Below are 21,179 nucleotides of genomic sequence, written 5' to 3'. Positions count from 1 at the left end.
GGATTTTGGTTCTCAACAGTTATATGAGAAAGCACAAATCGGTTGATTTTTATCCTTTTATAGTCATTAAAAGAGTTCATGGCCCTTTTTATACTAAGTTCTCTGTTTCACAGCTCCTACAAAAGATGACACTTCCATCAGCATAGTCATATCATGTTGGGTCACTGGTCCGTTCCTGACTCAGAGTAAAGTGTGCCATATACAGCAGTACAGACAATCAGGTACCACAGAGAGAACAGATAACTGATGTGGAAAGGAAATCTGCCCAACCTCAAGTTCTGTTGTGAGTCATTTGTGAGGCCTTGTAGTCTTATTGGAAAACCCGGGAGGTGGATGGGCACAAGCCCGCTCACTTCTAAAGGCCTCTCCCCCAGCCTAGTGGGAGGGACCACTGGACCCAGGGACCAAATGAATGCGGGGGACAACTAATGAGAAAAACAGGGACTGAGGTGAAGGTGGGGATAGAGGGTTGGGGGTTCCCCCAGGAGGGGAGACCCAGATTGTGGGTTACTGCTTGGGGCAGAACTCTGACTTAGAGGGGCACCAGGGTCTGGGAGGGACACGGGGGCCAGCGGCAGGCGAGACACCAGCCTGCAGAGGGCGCTCTGGGCAGGAAGAGCTAATTCCCAGGATGACCAGCAGGAGGCGCCGTGCCGGTGAGTCATCACACCGCTACAGGCCTAATAAACAAGTCAGTTTTTGGTATCGTTTTACTTATCCAAAGTTAGGTACAGCCCTAATGGGGTTTTGTTCATAAACACAGTAAAAGGAAAGTACCAAAGTATAGGGCTGGTGCCACAACTGCAACCAGAGGGGTCACTCAAGAGAAGGCTTAGCTGTTCAAAGAACTGGCAAATTTAGACCTTGGCAGCTGCTATGTAATGAGGGCTCAAAAGCCTTTACAAAGGCTCTAGTGAAACAGAAGCTACTTAAAAATAAATATATAAATAACTGCACGTACTGAAGTGCTGGTTGTAGGCAGTGAAACTGGGAACATTAGAAGTTTGTCTTATAGCCAACGAGCACAGCCCTTAAGAGTCATTGCACGTCTTATAACTGTCGCTACACTTTTTCTTTTTTTGGAGGCTCAGTAATGAAGTTACCCCTGTTATGGCAGCAGTCAGTCTTCTGGAGCTACTCATTTCAAACATTGTCTATATTTGTACCTGAATATTTGTATTATTCTGAGGCCTCCTGTCTTATTTGAAGATGATTATTTGATGTAGGCCATCCTTCCTTTGATTGATTTTTATTTTAAAAGGTGTTCCTTATATCCCATGACCTTCCAAATGCTTGATTCATCAGGTGATATCAGGATGCAAAATACGGGACAGTCAAAATACACACATTACAACATGTAGAAAAGTAGAACAATGAATGCATATGGCAATAAATAATTAACCTTCTTTAAAACAATTATAGAAGAAAAACAGACATTATTATTCTCCGACAACACCTTAAATATCCCTGTAGAATCACAATTTATTGTAGGACCATGTAATGCCCAGGTGTCTGAGGTGGGCTAGGCGGCAGTCCAGAGCAGTAGTCAAGTGTGTGTGATGGTTGGGTAGCTAGTACGTCAATCCATATCAGAGGCTGTACAGAGAAATGGTCACGGTTCTCACAGGGGTCAGTAGATGAAAGATCCAATCCAAGGAGCTGGGTCAGTGGGTTGGGGAAGAGAGATTGGACGAGGAGGCAAGGCAGGGTCAGGCCAGCAAGATAGGGTCAGGCAAGGCAAGGCAGTCTGAGGAGCAACCAGCAGGCAATGGTCTGTTGCTCAGACAGCTTCCTCTTCCTGTTGGAGTCTTTAGATAGTCCAGGTACCCAATGAGAGTGCTGCTTGTCCATCCAATGAGGAGCCTGGTGTGTGGCTGTTGTGAGCCTGTAGGCCTTTACCACTAAGGCTGTTGGTCAGGGGGTACCAGGTCAGGGCATTGCTCTGGTATAGTAGCTAAGGTGACAGCATTAGGACCTAGCGCGCCTGGGCTCAATTACCAGAGTCCCAATGGACCATTCCTCCCAGGCTACTGGATCTTTAGCTGGTGTTTTCTCTACATCCCTTACTCTGTTTTATTCTCATTTTACTTCCTTTCTATTCTGCATCTCAGTATCTTCATCTTCTTAGTTTTCATTTCATATAAACTCAGCGTGTTAACTGATTATCATTAACCAACAGTCCATCACATTGAAATGCTAATACTTTAATTAAAGTTATGTATTTAGTATAAGGCTACACTATGCCTTTAAGGAACAGTTCTACATTGTGGGTGGAAGAGGTAGAATCTCTTCACCCACCTAGGAGCTGCTGGAGATTGCTTCACCCCATTATGTGACCTTATGTGAACCGTTTCTGTAAACTTGTAGCAGGGTTTCAGGCAGAAAGGAGCTGAAGAAGGTTCAGGGCAGAAGCTCTGTAATGAAGAAGACAGACAGAGTGGCTTTATTAGAATAAGGAAAAACAGTATTATCCCTAAAGTCCCCTTTTCAGTATTGGAAGGAAGTGACTCTTTCAGTCACTCTTTCAGACTTTCAGCAAGTTGATTCAGTTTGGACCAGTATATACTAAAGGAAAACAAAATACCCACCCACAAGCAAAATACTGCATCAGCCTAATCTAAATGTAACTAATATATGGTCTCTAATCATTATTAAGCTGCAGAAGCATCATCTAAATTCTGCCAATCCAGCAAAAATAACCCATAAATGATAGCATTCAAAAGACAGATAATAATCTAAGGTAAACCCTAGATTTTAAATTATGGAGCAGGAATATTCAGTTTAGAATGAACAGATAACATAAATGATGAAAGCAAATAAAGTGAATACACCACATCTTTTCTAGTTTTATCTATGTCAGGTTTAATTCACAGTTGCTCTGCACCTGGTGTAGTCACTTGTACCAATGGCAAGTTGGTTTTAAATGCTACCAGGTCAGAAACAGTAGTCTTTTACATGTACTTTGAGCTCACTTAGGTGTAAATGCCTGTACAAAAGTATAGGGCAGTGGTTAATTGGGCCTGTCAAGTTTAAACAAGAAAAATGCCTCTCCCATGATTAACAATTTCTGCAACAGCTTCAACACAGAAGGCCAATCTGTGTATTTATCATGTGGCTCTTGATCCATTATTATTTGTTTTCTTATTGTTATTTTTCATAGGGAGCTCTTCCTGTTCTTTAAATTTTGACCATTCTATGCTAAGCTTGTTGAATCATTTTGGAATGTTATTCTCCAACTTCAAAAGAGAAGTGCTAGAAGTGCAGAGAAATAATTCTCAAGTGCCCTAGACTCGCTCACATTTATTTAGAATCACTAATGCTTTTCTCCCTTTTCTCAAAACCATTATCTCATGTTGTGTATCAGTATTATAATAAATTCCATGGCTTACTGGAAATATTTTAAGCTATATTGTACAACACTGTATACTAATGAAAATATTTATGTAACATATTGGTGAGCAATACAAAAGACTATTTCTAATTAAACTAAAACATAAATCTTTGTATGAGTTCAATCATTTCTAGCCACAGTCTAAGCTAATAAATATATATTTCGTGTCCCTTTATTTACATCCTTTATATATGTTTAGACATACAAGAAATACCTCACAATACCATGCTCTACTGAAAACAAAAACATGGAGCACAACTGAATACCTCATAATCCAGTGATTTTAACTGACTTCCTTCTGGGATCTTTGAAAAATGATAATAAATTATTATTATGCGCAAAGACCATACACCCCATAGTAGTAATTCCAAATAACATTCAGAGTCCGGAGTACAACTAAACACCCAGGTGCTGTTCTCACAGTTTACTGGGCTGTAGCTAGTCTGTAGTTCGGTTTGCAAATCAGGAACAAGATGTATTAATCTGTTGATTGTGATATTGCAACAATCACTAGCCCCAGATCTAAGTCAGGCTTCCAGTTTATTAGTCTCTGAGACAGTTCACTCTGTACCGATGAGCATGCATGTTAGAGCATTCATGGCTTAAAGGGTTATGGTAAGACCATCCCATAACATCTGCAGAATGGGAGACTTGCTGCACACAGTATTCCAGGGTCCTGGCCTATCCCCAGAATGTCATGTCTGGAGGTCACACCACCAAGAGCTGAGTTGAGAAAACATTTACCAAGTCTTGGATTGTACCATCTACTTCCTGATCCAGACAGGATAGAAACCAGGGTCTCATTTCCTTTTTCTGCTGCCATTAAGAGGGTGGCTACTGGCCAGCGGCTTTCTTGGAGAATGGACTTCTCAGCTCAGTGTGGCCTTGATTCCCAAAAGTGGGACCTCAAATCACTACAAGAGTGTAAATAACAAATAAGTAGTAAGGAAGAGGAGAAGAAAAAAAAAATCTTAAATTAGTGAAAAGATTTTTTTAGACAGTTCCTTGAGATGTACTTATTTCTCAAGCTCCTTATCTCATTATTGAGATATGTTGTGTATATAAGCGCTCATAACACTTTCGCTTTCTATCATACTTTCTAAATTTAGACCATTTTTAACAGTTTTATATAACACACACTACATCCTCTCTGCCCTGCCTTCAACATATCGGAGATGAAAGTAACCATTCAGTATTACAGAGGTCCTAACCTAGCGGTCTAAGTTCTGCAGCAGAAACAATACAAAGATAGATCAGCCTTGATGTTGTGGAGGTTTTGTATCAAGATGTAAGTAGCAGAAAATCAGACTTCCAGTTATGTAGACTGCACGTATCAAAGTGCTTTTCTTAACTGTGTATTTAGCAATTGTTGGGCTCTGCTGGAAGCATGGTTGTCTGCTTGGGATTCTTCGAAGTGCATTGCACGCTGGAGAGAACAGTTGAAAGAAGTGTTAAAATGGACTCAGGATGTTTGATCCACCCTTGTGAAGAGTTTTCAGAGCTTCTGTTCTGGCCTCATTTAATCTGTGTATTTCAATAACAAAATGCATCATAACTAATGTGGACAAAGTGGCATTTACATTCTTATGGCAGATAATAAGAAAAAAGCCCCAACACATGAAATGACAGATTGTGTGAATAACCCTCTGGTCTGTGCTGTGGATGGAGGAAAGTCACACTGCCCCAAATTACCATCTCTCAGAATGCCTTAGTATGCTGCCCTTCTCCATGCCCAACCAGCTCCACTGGTATGACCCAGCCCCTTTGCATTGTTATATGCCCAGAAGGTGGCCCCTGGATGAGAATGTATAGGCTCCTGCATGCACTCAGATAGGGACATAACCAGTCTAGCCTCAAGTTCACAGCACCTTAAAAAAAGTTAACCACAAAAACATTATTAAAAGAAATAATGTTTTGGCAAAGACCAACAAGGAGAAAAGTGCCAGACAACCCTTGAAATCATCTGGGGACTTTTCTTTTGCTATCAATTTTACATGAAAAGGGTCAGATATTGTGTGATGGGTGGGAGTATAAAATCCAAGATAGGTTGATAGACAGACCAAAGACATTCTTCAGTGAAACACCTGAGAAAACCTTGTACTTAGATATTCTCCCAGCCAATAAGAAAGTTACTCCCACCTCTAATATTCCAGGCAATCAATTGTGAAAGTAACATCATGTTTCCCAAACAAAATAATATAAATTTAGGCCAAGATTTTCAAAATTGGGAGCCTGAAGTTATTCCTCTGCATCCATTTAAACATCTAAACAGGGATTTTCCAGAGGTGCTGAGCTCCTGCATTCCTATTGAAGTCAATGGGAATGCATGATACTTGGCTTCCTTCCCACCATTTTTGGAAAAAGGTGGCTTCCTGGGGGATTCACAGAAGAACTGTACAGTCCTTAAGTAAGGATTATTAAGTTATAATTGTCCCAGCTCCTTATTCAGGAGCACAGAGGTGAAGATTTCCTGCGCTCCCACAATCCTTCCCACTTCTGGAAAGGCCAGGAATATTTTAGCTCGGAGTAAGCAGTAGCTGTCCTACTGTCAGTGTCAGAAAGGATGGGAAGTTTCTACAGCAGAAACTACTTTAGCATTTTGGGGTATGCCTCAGAAAACTCTTCCGATCCTCCCCATCCCCAAAATAACAATGTCCTGTTCCCCATGATCACACCATTACTCGTAGCATCACATGGAGGTTCTGAGGAGTTTTAGTGAGATGATTCTTTGGAATACACCCAAATTTAATTGACTCATTTTACATAAAACATGTAAAACGTGTGTGCGTGTGTGTGCGTTCAGGACTCCCCTTTCTGCTTCAGCAAGATCCGTTCAGTCCTAGCAATCAGTTTATATCAAACCCATCTTCATACGGAAAAGGGCTAGAATGACAAAGATTTTGGATCAGGAGTGGGAAGTTAACATTTTTGAAGCTGTAAAACAGCAACCTCAATTTCAATGTTCAGTGATAATTTGAATTAGTTCTTCTTTAATCTGAACCAGTTCATCAGTCCTTACTTCCAACCTCTGACCTTCTGTTTGGTAGCACAGGGCCAGATGTTGCACTGCTAAACTGCTTCTGTTCCCTCATTTCCCTTGGCTTACTTCATTCTCCAGTTTAGCTAGTTTTACATATTAAGTCCTGTCCTTGTCCCCATTGAACCATCTCCATTCATTTTCTTTTTATAGACCTGCATGTTTCCTATACTTGTAAGATTGTTTTTACAAGGAGTGTGTTAATTGTTATTGACTTAGGTATACTACTTGGTGTAACTCAGGTGGTGTAAAGTAGTGCCATCTGGTGGTGATGATTAGTTTTATAAATATTTTCTCACGTTTCTGTTGGCCAAATGGCCAAAATTTTAAGGAGCATCCACTAATTTTTTGGTATTTCAATTTAGACATCCAAAAATTGAGGTCCAAAACTGAAAGGCCACTCCTGAAAATTTTAGCCCAAGAAAACAATAAATTGCAGCTTCCCTGCTTACCGTAGAGTATGTTAAGATATTTCCTTTTCTTTCATTTACCACAGTTCAATAAAATAAAGATATAAATTATCAAAGAGCTTTTATAACTATTATTTTTTTAAAAAGTTGTTTGTAAGAATGCCATGGAAATGTGTTATGTTACCCGTTGAATCTAACAATCTACCCTGATAAAAATGGGATGCAAGGAAAATAAATTCTCCATATAGATCAAACTTAAGGAATACATGTTAAAAAGGAAGGACAGGTTGTCAAAATACTTCACATATGATAACATACAAATTGTTGAAATACCCTTTTGCGTATCATTTATTTCAGAGATGTGGAACTATGTGGCCTTTTTATTTCTTTAGTGTTCTGTAACTATCCTAATGAGAATGAGGGTAGGTGACTTATCCTACTGTTTGTAAATGTAATGGACACCCATAATAATGATAGCAAAGTTTAAAACAAGTGACTGGTTATCTGGAATCTTGGGATCAGTTCTCGGCTCCCCATGAGCTTGGGAAAGACACATAAATTGGGGGTTTCAAAAGCATTCAGCTTTGGCCTAATTCTGCCCCAATACAATCATTGCTAAAACTCCCATTCATTTCAATGAGAGCACAGTTAGGCCAATGCTGAGTGCTTTGAAAATCCCACCAACTGCCTATTTGTACCTCCATTCCCCTGATCTGCAAAATGAGTGTAACACTTACCTGCTTCATGGGTTTTCCATAAACATTCATTAATTCTTGTAAAGTATTTGGATAAAAGATGCTAGAGAGGTGCAAATCTTATGCTTACAATGTCTTATTTTAATTGCTGAATGTCTGGTCAGTTACTATTCAACTGGAGAGGTTTTGGGGAGGAGTTCTGAGGTAGAAAACAGAGATATCTCTATCATGTGTAGTCTGTTGAAGCTGTTACAATATTAATAAATAATACTAGCTTAAAATAAACTCTACACAGTAGTAAGTAGCAACTAAATAGTTATTATTTTTTGCATCTCATCTCTGGAGGTATAATTGCTTCAACCACAACAATATTACATAGATAACATAGATGATAATAAAAGCAGAGTGTACCTTTCATTATCATGCCCATGCTTGTAGCAGCACAGACAACACCACTTTGTGGTTTGTATTTCCTCTCAATATGTAGGTGTAGTGTATTGTTCCATGTCTATTGCCCCATTACCATCAACGGAATTACAGAAGTAAGTTGCTCACACAGGAAGAAGCTTAGCTTTTTGCATCTCTTTCTGTATCTTAACATTTTCAAAGCCATTTCTCCTGAAGCACAGTAGCAATTACATGTGGCTATCTGGTGTATAGTAAAAGTAAATGACTCCAGTGCTACCAATTTAATGCTTCAGGTACTGGTGGTATAAGAGATGCTTGTACTGTATACTCCAGCCAGCCATACATTATTGCTTACTAGGCCAATTGGTCTTCAAGCATAAGCTACATTTCTGTGCTTGAAAATGACTGGATACTTTTACTCAAGCGTTCAGAAAAATATCACCCCCAGTCTGAGAAAAAACGTGTTCCAATTTTTAGCCCAATAAGTAAAAGTTATAAGAAACTGAAAAGGACCCTTTAGAATGAAAACATGTATGCATCTGTAGCTATAGGTATTGCTACACACTCCACATAAAATAAGAAGGCTGAAGTGTTTAATGCCTGTTATTTCAACAATTTGTATGTCACTGTATGTCCTGCACTTTGACAACCTTTTTTCTTTTTAGCATGTATACCTATTATTTAATACCTTCAGTTTTCACTAAAAAGGTAAATTGTAACCAGATACTTAACACAATTAATATAAACAACAAAGGGAAAGGAATGCAAGCCAAAATAAGGAAAAGGGTTAAAGAATATTTAGATCAGTTTGATGTATTCAAGTCATCAGGGTCTGATGAAATTCACCCTTAGGTAATTAAGGAACTAGCTGAAGCAATTTCAGAACCATTCTTTGAGAACTCATGGAGGATGGGTGAGGTCCCAGAGCACTGGAGAAGGGCAAACAGTATGCATCTGTAAAAAAGATGACCCAGGGAACTATATACCAATCAGCCTAACTTTGATACCTTGAAAAAATACTGACACAAGTTATTAAACAATCATTTGTAAGCACCTAAAGGATAACAGGGTTATAAATAATAGCCAACATGAATTTGTCAAGAACAAATCACGCCAAACCAACATAACTTCCTTTTTTCCACAGAATTACTGGCCTAGTGGATGGGAGAAGTTGTAGATGTGATATATCTTGATTTTAGTGAGGCTTTTGATACAGATCTACATAACGTTCTCATAAGCAAAGTAGGGAAATGTGGTTCATATGAAATTACTAAGATGGGTCCAAAACCAGTTGAGAACAGTGATCAATTGTTTTCCATGTCCAGTGAAGGTAGGACAAGAAGAAATCCTCTTAATCTGTAGCAAGGGAGATTTAGGTTAGACTTTAGGAAAAAGGGCTTTCTAACTATAAGGATAGTTAAGCTCTAGGATCAGCTTCTAATGGAAGTTATGGAATCCACCTTATTGGAGGATTTTAAGAACAGGTTGGATGAACACTTGTCAGAGACTAAGTTTACTTGGTCCTGCTTCAGCAAAGGGGGCTAGACAAGATGATGTCCTGAGGTCCTTCCTAACCCGAGATTTCTATCCATTTAGGTGTAAACAGGTTTTTTTTGGCCTTTATTTTGTATTTAAGACAATGCTATTATCACTTCTGAATTACATGCAAAAACAGATAAATTAAGAGAATAATTGATCAAATTACTTCTCCTGGGGACAGTGCAACTCTTTTCAAATCTTTGGTCTCTGCTATGTTCTTCCCTGAGTTTTCTCCATTCTCATGTTGTTAATCACCTATCTTTTATCCCTTGTAACTTTGCAGACTTAGGTACACAGATGAGGTAACTTAATAAACTATCTATTCTATACCCCTAATTAAAACATTCTCATTTATAAATCACAATAACTAATGAAAACGAATACATTTTTGCTTATCCTGGTAAAACTTACTTTTATCTGATTCAGGCCATTCCTGTCATTTATTCTCTGCCGTCAACCCAGTTGGTTTCATCCAGTTGTTTTTAATCTTACTGGTCTATTTTTGTGGCCTTGGGGTTTTGCCTATTAGCTTGTCTTGTTGAGGGACAGCGCATACCTAATCATTCCCTGCGAGCACTCTGTTGCTGCCTGCTATATACACAGACCAAAGATTTTACAAATAAAATACACAACCCAGGTTTCATGGTTCAACATAACCCTGAAGCTTTATCAGCTTAGTTCTGAAATGCTGTATCAGCAGACACACATACAAATGCAAGAATTCCTTTCTATTTTCTTAAAATACTATATACAATATTCATTGCTCCAACAATACTATTTAGTATATATTTGACTAACACAATTCATTACACGGTTTTCTAACAATTCTGTGTCACATTCAGATATGCACTTTTTTGGTGTGCTCACAATAAAACTCCAAACAGAAATAATTTATTCATCTTAAATAAAACGTGTGTGCTACTGATCCCCTCCAGTGTAAATCCCATGGAAGAGGGAAGGTTACTAGGGAAATTCTTGGTTAACATTTGCTGTAATCCAGAGGGATCAGTCTGAGGTATGTTTTGTGGGCATATAGATGGGGCAGGTGTGTTAGTTTTCAGCATTTCAAAGACATTCCAAAGTCCATAGGGAAATCCTACAGATCTCGGACTGTCCACATGGAGCTACTCCCTAGGATTTTCTCTCCCTTAGACATCCCTAATGGCTATGGGCTCCCAAGCTATGCCTGTTCTCCCACATCAAGTTGATCTCTGCCTACTTTGGTAAATGAATCTGTATTTAATAAAAATGAATAATTACTGGACATTGGAATAAAATTACATAGAAAAAGCACACCGAAACAAGCTTTCTTTTAAAATTAAATAGCTGCAGAGATTCCTCAGATACCCCAAATAACTTGGAGAGAAACAGAACAAAATGGAGTTTATGAAAACTGCAATCTGACTGGTCTGGAGCATCTGAAAATATTTTGTAAAATCTGTAAAATAGTCTGGTGCAGTTGTTCTTAGCTGAAGCACCTTCTACAGATAAGGCCCTGTTCTGCCATGAGTTCCCACTGATGGCAGTGGGAGTTGCATCTGTCTCTACGGGAAGATATCTTCCCTTGCTGGCTGAGAACACAACTAGAAAAATTCCAGTCAGATTGCGAATCTCTTGCTCACACTGATGAGCAGTTACTCCCACAAGTAGTTCCATTAAAGTCACTACTCATGTGACTAATGCCTCACCAGAATGAGTAAGGGATTCACAACTTAGCCATAAATGAAGCTGTTCTGAGTGGGAGTAACAAAGAGACTTATGAATCTTGGAGAATGTTCTAATGTCAAAATTGCTCTTTCAAGACTCATTATTTTTTTTCCACTTTATAAAAGGTCAAAAAAAATTAAAGGTGCAAGAGAAGCATCTGGCTAAGTGAATAATGAAGGTCAAAACAGCAGTAGCTTCTGAAAGGGACAAGAGAAATACTTGGGATAATAAAGGTTTCACTGCTATTTGTGATGAATCATACAAAAAGCAATTTGTCTGCTGTATTTGGGGGAACAGAATTTAAATGAAAGTTCCCAACAACACCCTGGAAGAAAAAAAAAATTCAATGCACATAAAACTTGTAGCCTTTCTACAACCTCCATTAAATATAAATTCCTGAATTATGTGAACCTTTAAAAAAGTCTGGTTTTACATCTTCTGCTTCCTTTCAGGGTCTTCCATAGTGCAAAAGGCTACTTGCATACTTCTATTTTAGTGGGGTTTAAGTGCAAGTACAGATTCTGCTTTGTAAATCAGTATGAAACATTGAATGTGACGTTGCCAGTGTAGCCTTTATTAGGACTGCACCAGTGTTTCTTATTTAACTTCATCTAGGTACTCAAACTAAAAAGATAATCTAAATTGTCCCTGACAGTTACACCCGACAGAGAAGCAGATTGACACTGTTCGGTGTGATTAGTGGGAGATTGTTCCTCGACTTTAGCAAAGCTTTTGATACAGTCTCCCACAGTATTCTTCCCAGCAGGTTAAAAAAGTATGGATTGGATGAATGGACTATAAGGTGGATAGAAAGCTGACTAGATTGTCGGGCTCAACGGGTAGTGATCAACGGCTCGATGTCTAGTTGGCAGCCGGTATCAAGCGGGGTGCCCTAGGAGTCGGTCCTGGGGCTGGTTTTATTCAACATCTTTATCAATGAACTGGATGATGGGATGGATTGCACCCTCAGCAAGTTTGCAGATGACACTAAGATGGGGCAGAGGTAGATATGCTGGAGGATAGGGATAGGGTCCAGAGTGACCTAGACAAATCGGAAGATTGGGTCAAAAGAAAGCTGATGAGGTTTAACAAGGCCAAGTGCAGAGTTCTGCACTTAGGACGGAAGAATCCCATGCACCGCTACAGGCTGGGGACCGACTGGCTAAGCAGCAGTTCTGCAGAAAAGGACCTGGAGATTACAGTGGATGAGAAGCTGGGTACGAGTCAGCAGTGTTCCCTTGTTTCCAAGAAGGCTAACGGCATATTGGGCTGCATTAGTAAGAGCATTGCCAACAAATCGAGGGAAGTGATTATTCCCCTCTATTCGGCACTGGTGAGGCCACATCTGGAGTATTGCGTCCAGTTTTGGACCCCCTGCTACAGAAAGGGTGTGGACAAATTGAAGAGAGTCTAGCAGAGGGCAAGAAAAATGTTCAGGGGGTGGGGCACATGACTTACGAGGAGAGGCTGAGGGAACTGGGCTTGTTTAGTCTGCAGAAGAGAAGAGCAAGGGGGGATTTGATAGCAGCCTTCAACTATCTGAAGGGGGGTTCCAAAGAGGATGGAGCTTGCCTGGTTCTCAGTGGTGGCAGATGACAGAACAAGGAGCAATGGTCTCAAGTTGCAGTGGGGGAGGTCTAGGAAACACTATTTCACTAGGAGAGTGGTAAAGCACTAGAATGGGTTATCTCGGGAGGTGGTGGAATCTCCATCCTTAGAGGTTTTTAAAGCCCAGCTTGACAAAGCCCTGGCTGGGATGATTTAGTTGGGTGGTGGAATCTCCATCCTTAGAGGTTTTTAAAGCCCAGCTTGACAAAGCCCCAGCTGGGATGATTTAGTTGGGGATTGGTCCTGCTTTGAGCAGGGGGTTGGAGTAGATGACCTCCTGAGGTCTCTTCCAACCCTAATCTTCTATGATTCTATTAAATAATTGTTAGAAGAACAACGTAAACATAGAAAGAACAAAGGTATGTTTTTCTCTTAAAGTACAATGTGGTAGGGTTATTGTCAGAGTGGCTAAGAGGTATGCCCTGTATATGGTTGTTCTGGCTCTGCTTAACATTAAATAGGAAGTGCTGGCAAGTTGTATATATGACCATAGGAGGGATGCAACTTCATGCTCCAAGACAGTGCCATTTGAATTCCTCATGGCTGCATATGGTTCACAATAAGAGTGGAAGGATGGTATAGAGGTTAGGGTGCTACGCAAAGACCTGGATCAAATTCCCCGTTCTTACATGGATTTCCAGTGTGACCTTATATAAGTCACTTAGGTCAACATACTTGGACTCATGGGGCTTGCACCACTGTGCTTAAAAATAGCTGTGGAGACAGTGTTTTTAAGTATCAGAGGGGTAGCTGTGTTAGTCTGAATCTGTAAAAAGCAACAGAGGGTCCTGTGGCACCTCTGTTAGTCTTAAAGGTGCCACAGGACCCTCTAGTGTTTTTAAGTTGTACCATGCGCTCGGAAGTGCTTCCCCCACCATGCTTCAAAGCCCAAACTCCAGTCCAACAGCTACACAGCTATTTTTAATGCTATTAGTGCGATCTCCCACAAGCCCAAGTCTGTCAACCCAGACTTGGAGCCTTGCTGCTGCAGGTTGTGTAGACATTCCCTTAGGTGCCTAACCCTCAGATTTAGGTGCTACTACGATCCATAGAACCCCTGCCTAAGTTTTTGCAGTAAAAGTCCCCAACACACTTAAGTTTCTGCCTTGAGGCAGGCACCTGGATGGCTATCTTGCACCTAAACCCTGGTAAGATCCTCAAACCACGTGGAGACAGGCCTTGCCTCACCTAGCTGACCTCTGGAGCCCAATCTGGTAGACATTCTCCCAGCACCCCTAACTCCACACAAAATGAAGACAGAAGATTACCTTTATCCTAGTTGTTAAAGCACTTATTGGGATGTGGGAGACCCCAGTTCTATTCCTGCCTCTGCCTGATAAGGAGTAGGGGTTTCCCACTTCTCAAGTGGCTGCCCTAATACCTGCACTACAAAGTCACTCTTGCTTTGGTAAAATGCATAGTTAATATTTTAATACACCGTGGAACAACATTAATAAAAGAGAGATTGAGAGAGCCTTCTATCAGCGTATCAGGGATGGGAAACCCCAGTTCACATTCCTTCTCCTCAGCAGCAATTGAACTCAGGTGTTTCTCATCCTAGGCAAGTACCCTAACCATTGGACTAAAAGAATCGCACTGCTTCCTTCTCCTGGCCCTCGTGTGTGGAATTAGATACAATCTGAGCATACCAACCAGATCAGGCCCCGCAAACATGATAGTTGAGGCACTGCCTATCTTCACCTTGTTTGAGGGTTGCACTGGTGCTTAGATAGGAGAAAGGAGTCCTAGAATGAGGGAGCAGTGCGAGTGCCCAGAGGCAGAAACTTAGGCATCTAGTAGACTTCCAGAGTGAAAATGTATGTGCTGCATGAGTTTAGGCAGCTTATAGTGTTAGGTGACAGTCGAGCAAGAGTTTTGTGAATTGCGGGAGCATCTAAATCTGGGTTTTAGGTGCCTAAATCTGGGCTTTAGAAACATAAGACCCTTTGTGGATCTGGGCGTTAGTATTCAGAAATCACTCTTCTAGTGGTAGTCATTTCCAAATTTGGAGGAAGGTGATTTTTTGTTGTTGAATGGTTATTTAAAATAAATGCAGTTTGCCATTTGCTAGTGTTGATATCTGGAATACTTCAGCGGTACCACTGATGCAAAAAAGAAAATTAGAGAGAGGAGGGCTGAGTCATAACAATTCTTATTGAACCCATCACAGGTTATTGTCTTTTGTTTTCGAGGAGAAATGAATCCAAGATCAATTTAGGACATATAGATTCAGAATATTTTACTTCCGATAGCCAAAAGATCAATAGAGTACTTGACTGCCATACCATGACCTCTTAGACAGGAAGTAAAACTGAATAAATGGAGATTGAGAGCTTTCTAAGAGCTGGAACCTTGACCTTTTCAGAGTAAGTCTGAATTTATTCCTGTCCCATATAAAGTCTTTCAGTTCTTCCGTATGATAAAATGAAATTGATTATCCTGTCTTGGTACAACTAATCAGAAAGGCAATACTTGATTAAGAACAAATATAAATAATTTACAGAGGGAAAGGAAATTCTCCTCTGGAATATTCATTAAATTTAAAAGGAGGATTGAACTAAATCTGTAGGACCTGAAGTTCAGGTTGAAGGCTTTCCACTGTGAGAAGACAAGGGCAGAAGACACAGTCAGATGAGGTCTGGAAGTAGATAGTCATGACTGATTTTTTTTCCTCGGGGAAATTTCTAATTTAACATTCCTATGACCTTTATTAATTTGAAATAAGCAGCCATTTCCACTAGCCTCCTTATCTCTGAGTTGAGTCGGCAGGATTCTTATAAGAGTCCCTTTTGCTGTTGTGGTGCTCTGTCCTTTTAGCTCATTGTTGCTGGTGTTGTGAGACTACTGTCCTGCAGTTTCCTTTTTTGGCCTTCTTCCCTGTGATGCCTCTATTTTTGCTGGGCATGGGATAGGAGGTGTCAGTCTGAAGCATTAATTGGAGCTGCAATACAGTATAGCGGCACTATCTCCTTATTCCCTATGTCCTATTTCCATATCTTTTCTCAGACCTAGCACTGTCTTTACTGTGTGTATTGAAAACAGCCCTTGTTTGGTGAATGGATGGGCTAGGGTGGGACTGTCATTGTGACAGACAGACACTATCCTGGACAAATCATGTGAAATTAAGATAAACTTCACTGAATTAACCTAAACCTTATTGAATTAGGTTTAGTACATTTGGTGTCCACTGTATTAAAAATGCAATTGTTTATGTGTTATTGTATGTAACTTTTCTAGGGACATGCCTAATGTAAATGCAAGAACTTCAAAAGACTTCTGTGGGTGAGGGGAATGCAAAGAACCCATTTTGAATCCATCCTTTTGAAGCTACACCCTGATGAGAGAAACCGATTATCTGCTAATTACCTGGTCCTGGAAACTCCAGATCAAACTAACCATATAAAGAGTGGACTAAACATGGCATGAGTGTAATTGTTCATCACAGTCTCAGCTCAGAACTTGAAACCCCTGGGGGGCGTTTGGAAGGACTGCTCCTGCCAGAGCCCATGGCAGGTTGGGGTGATCTCTGGTAAGCTTATTAGCATGTGTATAGATTCTTTTATTGTTTTTTCTGTAGCCAGAATCCTGAAGTGTATGCCCTTGCAGGACCACAGAGGGGAGATACACATGCAGTTGCCCTGAACTGGCAGTTATCTCACAACATTTTGAGACAGGAGTTTTTGGTTTGTGTATCGGTAGTTACTAGAGCCGGTGGTAATTTTCTGATAGACTGTCTTTCCCTCACATTTCATGGACACGTAGATTTCAACCAAATTTTATTTTGGAAAAAAACCTCAAAAATCAAAGAACAGAGCATTCTGTTTCAGAAAGTTTCAATTTTCCATTTCAAAATGGCTTTTTGTTTCAATTATTTATTCTACATTAGAAATATGAAATTTAAAAATCTGTCAAAAGCAGAAGAGTGTTTCAATCTACCTGAACCCAACTCTTTTTACAGAATTTTGTTCCATGGGAAATTTTGAAATCTTTGCTGTTTTCCTTCTGTTTCACATTTGGGTCAGCCAGATTTCCTCTTGGGAACTCTGAGGAAGCCACTACCATACCTGGAGCTCTACCACAGCATGCTGGCAAGTACACATGAAATGTAATGATCCCATTTTCAACCCATTCCCCTTTCAGTAGTTAGAACTCATAGGATGCTAACTAGGAGCAGGGACTATGCCTTCCCACTTTAGATTCTGGCCACCTCCTGCAGAAGGTTGGAAGAGATTGGAGAAAAGTCTTTTACCTTGCCCCATCCTCTCTGCATGCTACATAGGGGCTGCTAAGAATCTGACACACAAAGAGTATGATACCTTCATTTGATTACTTTTCATTCCAGCACTTCAGCTACAATATGTAATGTGGTGACATGCAAGTCAATAGTATATAATGTGTTTGGAAGCAGGTGGCAAAATGCATTTCAGCTGCATATCTGGGAATAAAATGAGAATTTATGTGGATATTTATATAAAACATTCTGAGTGTACTTGTGGGCACAGCCTGCTTTTCTGTCTTTGAGATCAATTTCTCTTTGTTAGTGTTAGTAAATGCACACCTTGTCCAGCAGATGGTGCTCATTGCTAGGGGGAAAAAAGGGAGGAAAAGAGAAAAAAATCCACTTTTTTTGTTTGCTGCAAAATCATGTTTATATTCTCCTTTTAATTAACAATTATTTGGATGTCATTTTTATGATTCACCATCACTCCATAGCTAGTGTTACAACGTCTTACACAACCAGTCATAATAAGATGTGGGTCTGTTGTTGCTGATTAGCTGCTGAAAGCTCTTTGACAGGCTTATCAAGGGCATCATGTGGACTTTAGACTGCTGTAGGGACTCTTATAAAGAAAAATCTGTCATTATGCAAGCTGAAAGTATAAGAAAACACATGCTTAGGACCAGATTTTTAAAGCTACAATCATGGGCATGCAGATTTTCACATTTAAAAAATCTGGCCCTTAATTTAAATGTGATAGAAGGCCTTTAAAAACTCTTCCAGTGTTTTAGAATATTAGTTATGCTACATTAAACAATACTTATGACTTACTGTATGTAGAATTTCACATCTTCATACCATTTGGAAATGTTGACATATTAACCTTCAGAACATGCCTGTGAGGTTAATTAGTATGAAATTGTTAAATACTGAACCCACTATGGTCCATATTTGTGATTAGCTTATTTCCCATTAGATTAGATGTTATATAGAATCTTAGACCTGGAAGGGACCTTGAGAGTCATCTAGTCCAGTCCCCAGCACTCATGGCAGGAGTGAGTATTATCTAGACGGTCCCTGACAGGTGTTTGTCTAACCTGCTCTTAAAAATTTCCAATCATGGAGATTCACAACCTCCATAGGTAGGGTGACCAGAGGGCCCAGTTTTATAGGGACAGTCCCAATTTTGGGGGCATTTTCTTATATAGGCACCTATTACCCCTCACCCCCATCCCGATTTTTCACACTTGCTGTCTGGTCACCCTGTCCCTAGGCAATTTTTTCCATTGCCTAACTACCTTGACAGGAATTATTTCCTAATGTTCAACCTAAAGCTTTCTTGCTGCAATGTAAGCCCATTGCTTCTTGTTCTATCCTTAGAGGAGAACAATTTTTCTCTCTCCTCTGTGTAACAACCTTTGATGTACTTGATTATATATAGATATAGATATAGATATAAAATCTCCTATATATTTGTTTGCTTCCCTTGAGGCCTTTAAATAAATGAGATTTGAGAGCAAATGGGGAAGTGACCAGTAGATTTTGAGAAGGTTGTATGCTGGCCCCCTGTCTCACAGTGTAGTGAAGAGAAGGTCATTGTGCCACCTCTGCAAAGGACATACTTTTCAGTGAGCATGGAGAAGTGAACACTGGCTGGCTTTTCAGAAGTTCTTTAAAAGAGACCACAATCAGAAGCTACACTAGAGTGAGCAGGTTGCATGGTATTATCTAGGTATTCGAATATCTGTCAAACTTGAAAGAGCGCTTTGGTTCCCTGTTCACCACACTGGTCCCCTCTCCAGTATAGGATCCTACTGGACACCCTACTCTTGAGAAAATCCCAGTGAAATATTTTACTGTTTTTCCAAGCAGCTCTAGTAGGCAGGTTGTCACAGATCTCGTTGAGCTGCCCCTCCTGGACACTAGGCACACTCTTGGGGTGCCGATTCTGTCTAGCCTTCCTCTCCTGACAGTCAAAACCTCATGGTCTAACTACCTAGCCCCTAAGACTAGTGTTGACCCCTCAGATTCCCCGGTGGCTTATACTCTCCCTCTCCCTGAACTCCAGCTGGGTGGGTGCTCTGGATTCATAGGGGAACCTGATAAGTGTAGCATGTAACAGACACGTAGAAACAGACTTTGCACATGATCCTAAAACACCACTCTGCTCTTTACTTGCAAGATAAAGCACAAGAGAATACTGATCATCTAGGAAACAGACACCCTGACCACAATGCCCCTCACTCTAACTTACCCTTCCCTTGCGAATCCTTAGATAAGCAGGGTTCCCACCACTTCATCAGGCTCCTGCAGCAGCTCCCTTTAGCTTGAGCTGGTGAAAATGGGTGAAGACCCTGAGTAGAGCAGCTCCTGTCCTTTTATAACCTTTCAGTCCCATCTGACTTCACGAGCAGCTTCCTCAGGTTACCACAGACTCTTCCCAGCTGAGTACGTTGCCAGATGACTTTTCCCCTGGGTAGGAGTCAGCCTTTTGTCTTGGATTCTTGTATTTGAAGAGGGGACTATCCAAATGTAACACGCCTCTCTTGTCAGCCCTGTATCACTACCTCCAGGAATTTCAGTGCAACATGGAGGCAGAAGGACAAGAGAGAAGGCAAATGATTTCACATTCAAAATGGAGTTTGCAGCTTGATAAAGATACATCCAGAAAAGTTTATCATCTCACACCAAATTCATAAATTGTACACAGAATCCCTAAATTGTCATGTCATTGGTTAATTTTAAAATATATATATAGTTGTCCATTGGATTGAGGCTCCAAAGTGCCTAAATACCTTCTGAAAATGAGATTCAGGCACCTACATCAGCTAGACATTGCAATGCTGAACACCGCAACACCTAAATACCTTTAAAAATCTGGGTCTTAGACACTTTTCAAAAATTTTATTTTTAGTGACGAGAATTAGTTGGAATTTTTCCAAAAAAATATAATTTCTTCAATGCCGATGGTGGGGGTGGGGAATACTGGCGTGTTTTGTTTTGTCTCCTTCCAGCTGTGTGACTGCGGAAAAGTGCCAGGTTGGTTAACATGTAGTGATGAACCTGTAACTCTGCTAACTGAACAAATATTCAACATTAGCTAATCATTCAACATTAGCTGCCCCCTGCCTTCTTTGACTTCAGTGTCTAGCCAACGCAGACTAAATAAATGCATATTTACAAAGCATGCATTAACAATTCTCTGTCAAATCTGTGATGAACTGACATTTTAAAATCATGACTCTACCATAACATTTATAATGGACCAAGGAAATAGTTAAGCAATAGCTATCAGAACAAAGAGCATTTTCTGGAGCTTAATGAATGGCTAGGAGAACTGATGGCCTGAAACAAAGCCTTGGGCCATTAACCCCAGTCAAGTCATTAATTCCCTAGGAAATGCCTTGTGCTTTGTTCATTATTGCTATTGTAGCTCCCAGAATGCAAGTAAATCTGTACTTAATCTTTATCTTTTTTTTTGCTCTGAAGCAATGACAATGCTTTGAGAAAGATGGATTTCCAATATTATTGCGGTTGCTATTTACATGTTATTTTTATAATAAATCACCCCCAACAGCAGCTGATCAACTTATCACATGACCAGTCTGTAGTCTGCCTAGATGGTAATACTTGCTATTTTAAAGATCACAGAATTTATGCAGAAAAATCTAGCAGGTAAGATGTTTTCAAATTCCAGTATCATTTATTCATATAGTCTGGGGGCGTTAGTTCCAGCCTGATTAGAGTAGAAATTTTAAAATATCCACAGTGCCACCAAATTAACCCTTGTGTAGTTTGATTACAATTTCAGGACAAAGCATTGTCTCCTCGCTCCAGTTGCATGATTCATAATAATGTTAGATATTATTCTCCACTTCATTGTTGTTTTTTGGCAGTAAACATCTGAGACATGAGGTGGAGAAGAAAAATGACAAAAAGAATATGAATATAGTCTGATAGATGGTCTGCTGTAAAGTATTTAGAGGTAACACATTAGATTAAGCCAGGTTGCTTTATACAGAGAGTAAAATTAAACAAGTTGGCCTCTTTTTTAATACTTTGACTACACTCTCTGCTTTTACTCTGGTGAAAAGTCATAGTTCGATGTCCAGATCTTCTCCTTCTTCTATATCTGGGGAATTGGCCACTGGCTTGCCATTCAAGT

General features: G+C 40.1%; 2 long non-coding RNA genes across 3 annotated transcripts in view; one reads left to right on the top strand and one right to left on the bottom strand.

Moving 5' to 3' along the window:
- LOC122173548 (uncharacterized) overlaps window positions 1-21,179 on the top strand; it is a 133,497-nt gene that overhangs the window by 46,903 nt on the left and 65,415 nt on the right. The gene's annotated exons all lie outside the window — the stretch shown is intronic.
- Window positions 1,237-20,051, bottom strand: LOC135982185 (uncharacterized). The gene is made up of 2 exons (XR_010599416.1): window positions 19,269-20,051; window positions 1,237-2,414 (listed from the first exon to the last, which is right to left on the bottom strand). It is a non-coding gene; the product is annotated as an uncharacterized LOC135982185 (long non-coding RNA).

Source organism: Chrysemys picta, chromosome 3 (genome assembly GCF_011386835.1).
Source record: "Chrysemys picta bellii isolate R12L10 chromosome 3, ASM1138683v2, whole genome shotgun sequence".
NCBI classification, from domain to species: domain Eukaryota; kingdom Metazoa; phylum Chordata; order Testudines; family Emydidae; genus Chrysemys; species Chrysemys picta.
Note: the sequence above shows the minus strand (reverse complement) of the source record. Positions and strands in the feature narration are given on the sequence as shown.